We start from the raw sequence: 8,963 nt of genomic DNA on the forward strand, positions 1-8,963 counted from the left end.
AGGCAGCAAATGCAATTGGATTGGATTAGGTAAAGCACAAACAGGTGTTGTGCAATCCTAAACCCATTTTCTTACACTAAAAATTACAAGCAAAAAGGATTAGCACAACCATGGATGGGGAAAGTGATGACTAGGAAACAAATGACAAGGCTGCTATCCAGGAGAGGGGAAGGAAGGAATTATGTGACAAAGCCCATGATTTGAAAACAAAGTCGGATGGATTTTTAAAATTATAAAATACATGGAAAGTAATTAATTAATTAATTATTGGGCAGATGATAAACTTAAGAGGGTCCCAATCCTCGACGGTAATAATGAAAATGTTGAGACATTTGTAGCTTCCTCTCCGACCAAGGGCTTGGTGCCGCCCACTTGCAATGCTAGGGCTCATAGCCAAGTTAATTACCAATCTTTTTTGTCAAGGGGGACATCGACTAAGATTTGACAAGTTGATAGCAGACTTTGAAACAGCATTTGGGTTGGAATTTTTACCACTTTCTCCACCTTTTCTTTTTCCCATTTTATTCCTTTTTTCGAGTAATATCTTTGGCTTACAACGGTTTAGCACATCTTCTATGTTTTTATTTTTCTTTTCCTTTTTTTAAGTTTTCAAAGAGGCAACAAACAGTTTAATTTTGAAATTTTAAATGTTTTGGTAGTAAAGTGACATGTGATGACTGATGAGGGGTGACTTCTATTTCTATAATCTCCAAAATCATAATGCTAATTTTTCGCCCTTTTAAATTGTTTTAGAGAGAACTTATACATTAAGGGGCACCAAATTCCTGCTTTTAGTAATTTAGATAAAATAAAATTGTCAAATAAGAAACCTTAATTAATGAGATTCATTCAGCATTTAATATCCTCTTCAAAAAAGATCATATCTTATATCTTTTTGTTATCTTAATTAATTAAAATTCAAATTCTTTCATCAATGTTTTTTAGTATATTTTGAACAAAAATGAAGGAAGAGAAAAATTAATTTGAAACTTATGAGTATTTTGTTCCCAAATTTCGGAAGGATTATTTTATTTTGAAAGGTACGAAGAACTTTAATAAAATGGGTCAACAAAAAAAATCAATAATAATTAAACATACTTAACATAATAGATATATGAATGAAAATTATTACAAAATAATGTTAAAATCTCTAATTCGAGGAGTTCTTATTTTTACTAATTTGTTTGTCATATTATTAATTACTTTCGATTCATGATAGAAAAGAAATCAATAATTTTACAGTTGATACTTTCGATAGAGCTTGATACATGATCCAATTTTTATGGGACGGTAGAATGGTTTGTCGTGGAGAGCGTAAAGGTGAATTACAGAAAAGAAACTTGTTTATAACATTTCAATAATTTTGCCCCTTTTTGTTGAATTTTTAAATGAGAAAAACAGAATGAATAAAATAGATATCGCAAAGTCAATTTTCCGCCATATAGAAGTTAGACATGACGGCTATTTCAAAGTCAAAAACAAGGGGTGGTTTCTCCCCTAGTTTTGCAAGAGACAAAGGACAAGAAGTTCGATCTAGGACGATAATGAAGTTCATTTCATTTGTTCTCTCCTTTCCTTTGCCCAAAAGGTGATAGGGTTCCTTTTTTCTCTTTTTTTTTTTTTTGGAAAATAAAGGTGATGGGGTTGAAAGTGAAATATCATCAGCTCTTCCATTTATAAAAAATAAATGAATGAACAAAAACCCGTTCATCCAAATTTGGATTTTTTAAACTTATTGACACACTTTTAACACAGTCTTTTAAGAAATAATTAAGATATTAACTTTAAACTTTGACTCTAGCTTATTAAACAAAAATAAACAAATGGATTAATATACAGCATCTGACTATGAAGAACTGTCTCCAATGAGATTAGGCAAGTAATAATTAGGTTTGTGTGTGTGTCCACCTTTGTGTTAGATACAGAAAAAGGATAGGTGACTAATAACAAATTAACATCTAGAAGACAGAAATTCAAATGACAAAATACATTACCTTTTGTGGTCAGAGTAATTTCCAAGAAAAGAAAATAAATGATTAAGACAATGCGTCACTAGGTGCATGAATTTTCTTCTGCTTTTCTTTTGTCCTCCCTCTTTTGGGAATACCAAAGTGGCGCCCTTGTTTTTATAGGTTGTGAAGATGATGATGATGCTTAGTTTGTGTACAATATATTCCTCGCTTTAACCTACCCCCAACTTTACTTTTATATTGTTAACGATCTTCTTTCTCTATATAGCTTGTTTAGATGACGTTTTGATTTTAGTATTTCAAAATAGACAAGCACTTAAATTTTTTTTAATATTTTTTGCTTCGATTTTTTTTTTATTCATTTCAAAAAATATTTATCGATAGAATGAGGTGGATAATATTTGTCAGTATTTTTTACACCACTAAAATGAAAAAATAGTAATGTGAAAAAAAATAGATAATAAATGATAACTATTTTCCTAAAAACCCATTGTAAGGATTGGAAATATTTTCATAAAATGTCTAAGTTGCGATCTAACTTCATTTTCGTTGACAATTTAAAAACATGATTAGACCAAGTCTTTAATGCATGTATACAATAATCTTGAACCAATTTTACATGATTAGAATTAGATTAAAGAGAAATTTTGAATCATAATTCATTGCACAACTTCCCTTTTGTATTGATTAGACCAAGGAGATAATTGATTTGTAGGCTCTAATCATCAAATATCTAGCCATCATCATCCCCTTCATTTCGTTCATGTTATTATCAATGTTAATGCTCATCCCCGGTACATTGTATTTATCTTCCTTTATTTTGGGGGTTCCCCAAGGTATTTATTATCTTACTTTTTTGACTAAATAAAACCCATTAATTCCAAAGCATCAATGGATCACAATTCCAACTTCTAAGCATTCTTTCTCAAGTCTAATCAAGCATATCCAAACGCCACTTACTAACACCGTATGCTAATGAAACTTATCTTTGATTGTACTAAGCCATAAGGACTTTTATGATAAAAAAATAAAACCAAAATGAGAGAAAACAAAAAGAAAATGCCATTGTCAAAGAATTCGTTCTATATGAAATTTGTTTTCCATGTTTTAGGTTAATTTCGAACGGAATTCTCTTTGCATGTTGTAATTGCAATGGGGCAATGGATTGGGGGGCATTTGATAGAATTAGGTAAAATCTTCAATTAGACTAAAAAGTAAAATATGCTGTAGATTTATGGCTTGTTTTGTTGTTCCACTTTGTAGACACCTATCGCAGTAGATAATATTTTGTCGTCCCACCTTTTATAGAAAAATATTGCTTTTTTTTTTTTATTTTATGTTCTTCTAGTCTTACTCACTAGAAAATTAATTATATATAACACGCATTTAAATCTTGGTATACATGATTTACATAAACAAATGAGCAATACATAAGTATTACATCTATAGATCATGAGATCTCTAATCAAAATTGATCTGATCTAAATAATTAATTACAAAAAATTGTTATGCAAAGATAAAGTAGATAAATAAATATATATATTTATGAGGAACATTTTTTTTTACTCAAACCTAAAACAAGAAATATAATAAAAGAAAAATAGTGATAATAAAAGTCAATTAAATAAAACTATTGAAATACAATAAATACAAAAAAAAAACTGGAAACCCAACAAAGGGACTAGGAGTTTTTTTTTTTTTTTGATCAAATATGAATAAATCACGTGAAAAATGCAGACATGTTGGCTTTTGAATATTTCGAAAGCCTGCCTGCGATGAGTTATATAAATGAAGGCAAACATTTAGGTACACGTTTATGCATGTTCACATGGGAGAAATAAATTAATTTTTCTTCACTTATTCATGTCATTTTCTCAATTAAGGTAATTATCACCATCTTTAAAAGAAAAAGAAAAAGAAAAATTCAATCTCGGTGCATAAAATAAAATATAATAAAAGAATCACTTTACTTGGTTTATTCTTTGAAGCACGTTTGCTTTAAATAGCAAAATTTTTTTGGGCAAAAAAACAAAAGAAAATTGAACCTTTTTCTTCTTTTGGCTGAGAAGGAAAGTGTTCAATCTTCTCTTTAGAGGGAATCCCATCATTTTCAACATAATGGAATTTGCCACATAAAAAAAAAATAATGTGTTGAAATATTTGACTAGTCGGGTTATTTTCAAAAACTGTTGCTAAGTATTAAAATTTTGTCATAACTAATAATGGTGAGCTTGCCAGTGGTGACGTAAAAGAAAGGAGAAAAGGGGAAGGATCATGTTTGTTTAACCAGTAAAAATCATCAAAGCTTCCTCTCTTTATTTCAACCTCGTAAATTCAACATGTGATCATTTCAATTCTGCTTTTCTATTGTTCTAATTGAGAATTGTATGTATAATAATACAAAACAGGGATTTACTTTTTAACATTTTGACTTTTTATTTAGGGTAATTAGTTGAATTACTTTTACCTTCGTAAATTATTTAATCGAAAGATTTACGATATTGTGGTATAAGTAAAAGAGTGATTCAATAAATTAATGTAACGTTTTAATATTATGGTTAATTTACTTTGTCCTTTTTATAGACTTTTTAATTATAAGAATTTGTTCTTTTATTCAAATAGGATTGATGTTTAAAGTCAAATGCTAATCACGAAAGAAATGAAAGGAAAAAAAAAACAAATGCATGAAATTAAATCCAGTGGTCTATTTGTGAATCTAAAATCTAGATTCTTTGTGTGGATATAATTTAAACCATGAGGATTTGGAATTATTTGTGCGGTCAGAATTTTAAAATTCTAATTATAACTTTGAGAAATTTAAAGATCTATTAAAATTAAAAGAGTGACAAAATGATTTAAAAAGACAAATAAGGGACTAAGTGTCTCACCATATTTATTTAACGTTCAATAATAATTATTATATTAATTGATTAACCTTATCAAGTTTAAAATTTTAATTTTACATGTAAAAATTTTTTTAAAAAAATCGCTATGAATATAATAAATAAGTATCGTATCAAAATTTTGCCCACCTATAATTTACACTAAAAACAAGAGAAAAATCCCCCCCAAAAAAAAACAACCTCAACCAAAAGGTTCAAAAGCTAAAAAAAACAGCAAGTTCCACTAAAACTTAAATTAATGGCTGAAAGGGAATGAAAAGATCAAAAAAGACAAGTGCTTTTGGAAAAAGCCAGTGTTGGAATTGGAATTACTGTTGCGGTTGAGAAATTTGCGTTTAAAAAGTGTTGCCAAAAATTATTGTCGAAATCTTTGATATTACTCTGAATAAATAGGATAAAGAGTTAAAATGTATGGAAAAGACGTGATGCTGAAAAATAAAAAATATTTATTTTCTTGTATTATTTAATAATAATTATTAAGATGTACTCAGAAAAATTATTACGAAATTTAATTTTAAACGCATACACGAAAAACATTATTTAGATTGTTTTAAAATTTTAAGATTACTTTGAACTAAAAATTAAATAACTATATTCTCGCTATTTTTTAAATGCAATAAATTTTTTATTTTAAATAATTCAATAATTTTGATTATTTGATATTTAAAAGTGGTTCTAGTAATTGCAAAAACGCTTTCTAAGATGTTTTTTGCAATTATTTTTTGCAGATAACCAACGGAAATGCCAAACAGGCCTAAAGTGAAAAGGAGAGGAAATCCACTTTATATTCTGTAAGCACCTTAAAACTTTTTCCCTCTTTTTCTGCTCATTTCTAAATTTGTGTTCTATTTTAAGTAAAAGATGCCAGTCTAAATCTCTTTGGATCATATTTTTCCTTATATGGAATGGCTGGATCTTGCTGGACCATCACCATCCCGTGCGGCTCACCATTTTTAATGCTCCCGAAAAAACACTCAGATAATAATGAATAAAATAAAACCAATCCACCCGCGCGTGAGATGGAAGCGTCGTCCTCCCGCTTCGGGTCGGTGATCACGTGCTCCACGTTACTGTTGGTTTTGCTTATCGGGAGAGCGTTGGGTATTTTCCACCAATCTTGACCGTACGCATTGTGGAAAAAAGTTAGACTTGACTTACTTGGCCTCCGTACTATTTGGTATGGAAATTTAAGGCCACGCTTACTCCGAAGATAAGAATTTTTACAATATTTTTCAAAACTGAACATGACTTTTGGACAAATTCTCAAATAATGGGCTTTATTTAAATGACCAAATTCGCCCTTACCAGACATTTAATTGCTTTAATTGTTTGCATGCAAGGTGAAATTAATTTTTTAAATAGGTTTTATTTCTAACAGTCAAATTTTAATCAATAGTTAATTATAATTAAGGATGTAATAAATATTTTATAATATAGCAACTTGCATTATCTGATATAATTAAATAAGATTAGAATATCATATAATTGGATTTAAAGAGTAAAACTACTATTTTATACAGGTTTGAGTAGTAATGTTAAAATTCTTACTACTTGAATTCGATTATAAACAATATTTGTTTAATATTATATTTTAATTTTACATTAATTTAAACTTAAACTATTCAATATTTTTTCCTTTTAATAATCAAATGTTAATGAACAGTTAAATCTAAGTATTTAACCCTCTAATACATGAAATAATTTCATGATTTTCAGTCAAAATATAAATGAATTAAACCCAATACTCCAAATATATTATTTTTAACATTCAAATTCATTTAAAAAATCATTTATTATTACTTTGAAATGTAACAAAGGTATTTGGTTATTGACCATTCTTCCTTTTGATCAAGAAGCACTATCTTTATACGGTCAATGCACTACTCTACTGACCAAGAAGGTCCCAACTTTGATATTTTTTCCTTGAACATTTATCAAAATTCATACCATCTTTAATCCACTCAATAGTAGGATTAGGGGTGGATGTGTCCATACACACACATAATAAAATTGTACATGATTTTCAATCCAATTTAATTTTTGTCGCAGTTGAATTGTTTGATTAATGATTTGAGAAATTTGATATTCAGTTTCTTTTTCTCTTTGTTAAAAAGAAAAATCTACATATTGTTGAAACTTAATGTGCATTGAATGTGTCCATAAATTGCTAACCTTGTTAATTCACGCAATGAATGACTCAAGTATAGATCTGGGGAAAAAAAAAGTCCTCTTATCCTTTCTTTTAGAGGAAAAGAAATTGCAGAATAAGAACATTCCTTTATAAGGTGAAAATTTGACTATTAGTTAGTCTTTTATATAATGGAAGAATATGTCAACTTTTGCGATATCAATTTTTCTCAAGTGTCCCTTGATCCCATGAGGAGCAAATTTCTACAAAAGGAAACAAAATTGGAACCTAGAAAACAAAAATTAAGTATTCATTTAACTTCTAATCCAAATCTTATATTAAATTATTGTCTTGCTTTTCATTTTTTACAAGGAACTGTCTTGGTTCCAAATTTATGAAACCAAGTTGTCTCGAGTAGCACAAACAGTCAATTAAATTATAACCAAAAATAGGAAAAGATATAAACCCCTTTTTTTAAAAAAAAAAAATTTAAACATTAAATTCAAGTTGTGTTAAGTTATTTTAATGTTATAAATCTTATATTGATAACAAATGAGATGAATCTTAATTTATAAATAATTTTTTAAAATTAATAAATATATTTTTTAAATTAAAAATATAAATTTTTTTTAAAATATATTTAACTCTTCGTTAATATGAATTTCTCATAAAAAATATTAAAATCGAGATAAATCAAAATCAAGATAAGTAGTCTTGACTTTATAGGAAAACCTGGAAAATTAGATGACAGCTTGATTACTGATTAGGAATTGGATAGCAATTGGATTAAGTTCGTAAATCAAAAAAGTTTAAGGTGTAATTAACAATATACTATTCTAATATGATCACTAGTCACAAGAAGGACCACTCTCTAAAAAGCGCGTAGGAAGACTCTCATTTTTCTCTTTCTAAAGAATCTAAGCTGCAGTATATGCCGTATGCCTAATTATGTTATGCCTTGTTTGTCTAGCAGGTCATTGAAATGTTTACAAACAACCATTATTGTAATTCCTTGTTAGTAATTTTAAGGAGTGTTTATTTGAGATTGATGAATGTTTTCATTGACTGTACAACGAATTACATTTATTCACAACATTATCAAATTTGTATAACCTAAACATGAAATAATTTGAATGAACAAGATGATGGTAATCATAGAGATGGTAAATCTAATAATTTGAGATATTTAATTTATTTATAAAGTTTAAACCCTTTTTATCTTTATTTTAGAGCAGCACATGGCTTGACGTAATGACAATTTTGTTATAAAAATATTATAGAGATATATAAGGTAATACAAATGATATACATATATATAAAATTGCATTAGTTGTCATTTTTGCTTTCCTACTTGCTTTGACACAAAGATGAAAGAATTTGTGAATATAAAATAACATCATAATATAATAAGAATGAATTACAATTGTGCATGGAATTAGTTTACATGTAAGGTTACATTCATTTAGTTGTAATATGATATGAATGAATTACAGTTGTTGATATGAACGTATTCATTCAAATTCAACAAGAGATGTATTTTTAACAAAAGATATGTTTGTGGTAGATGAAATTAAGAGGGTAAATAAGGTCAATTTTAGAAATAAACAGACAAAATTGAAGTATGGCATATCAACTACCATATGATGAAAACATTGTGGATGTAGATAAGATGGCATGGATGGCAAGTGGAAAAAAGGAAATCTCAAAATGAGTGCGTCCAAACAAGGCTTTAGGATTTGGAACATGTTGCATTTTCCATCAACATTGTAAAGGAACCGATATAACACGCGCCGTATGTGGAAAATGAAAGAAAAGACTATCGTGGCACCAAGCAACCAATAAAAGGGAAAATGAAATAGGTTCGGATTGGGAAGCCTAGATTGAATTGCAAGAAAATGATAAAAGGGAAATATAAAGTGCTGAAATTAACACACAAAAAAAGAAAGAAAAAAAAAAAAGGAA

At 28.2% G+C, this 8,963-nt stretch overlaps 1 pseudogene across 1 annotated transcript in view; it reads left to right on the forward strand.

Moving 5' to 3' along the window:
- The first annotated feature begins 1,454 nt into the window (after positions 1 to 1,454).
- LOC110421756 (ethylene receptor 2 pseudogene) overlaps positions 1,455 to 8,963 on the forward strand; it is a 9,204-nt pseudogene continuing 1,695 nt past the window's right edge. Inside the window, exon 1 of the transcript XR_016351546.1 lies at positions 1,455 to 1,588. The product of XR_016351546.1 is annotated as an ethylene receptor 2 pseudogene (transcript). The remainder of the gene's footprint in view (positions 1,589 to 8,963) is intronic.

The sequence above is a fragment of the Theobroma umbraticum genome, unplaced genomic scaffold (genome assembly GCF_002168275.2).
Source record: "Theobroma umbraticum cultivar Fairchild unplaced genomic scaffold, ASM216827v3 scaffold_130.0, whole genome shotgun sequence".
Lineage (NCBI taxonomy): Eukaryota > Viridiplantae > Streptophyta > Magnoliopsida > Malvales > Malvaceae > Theobroma > Theobroma umbraticum.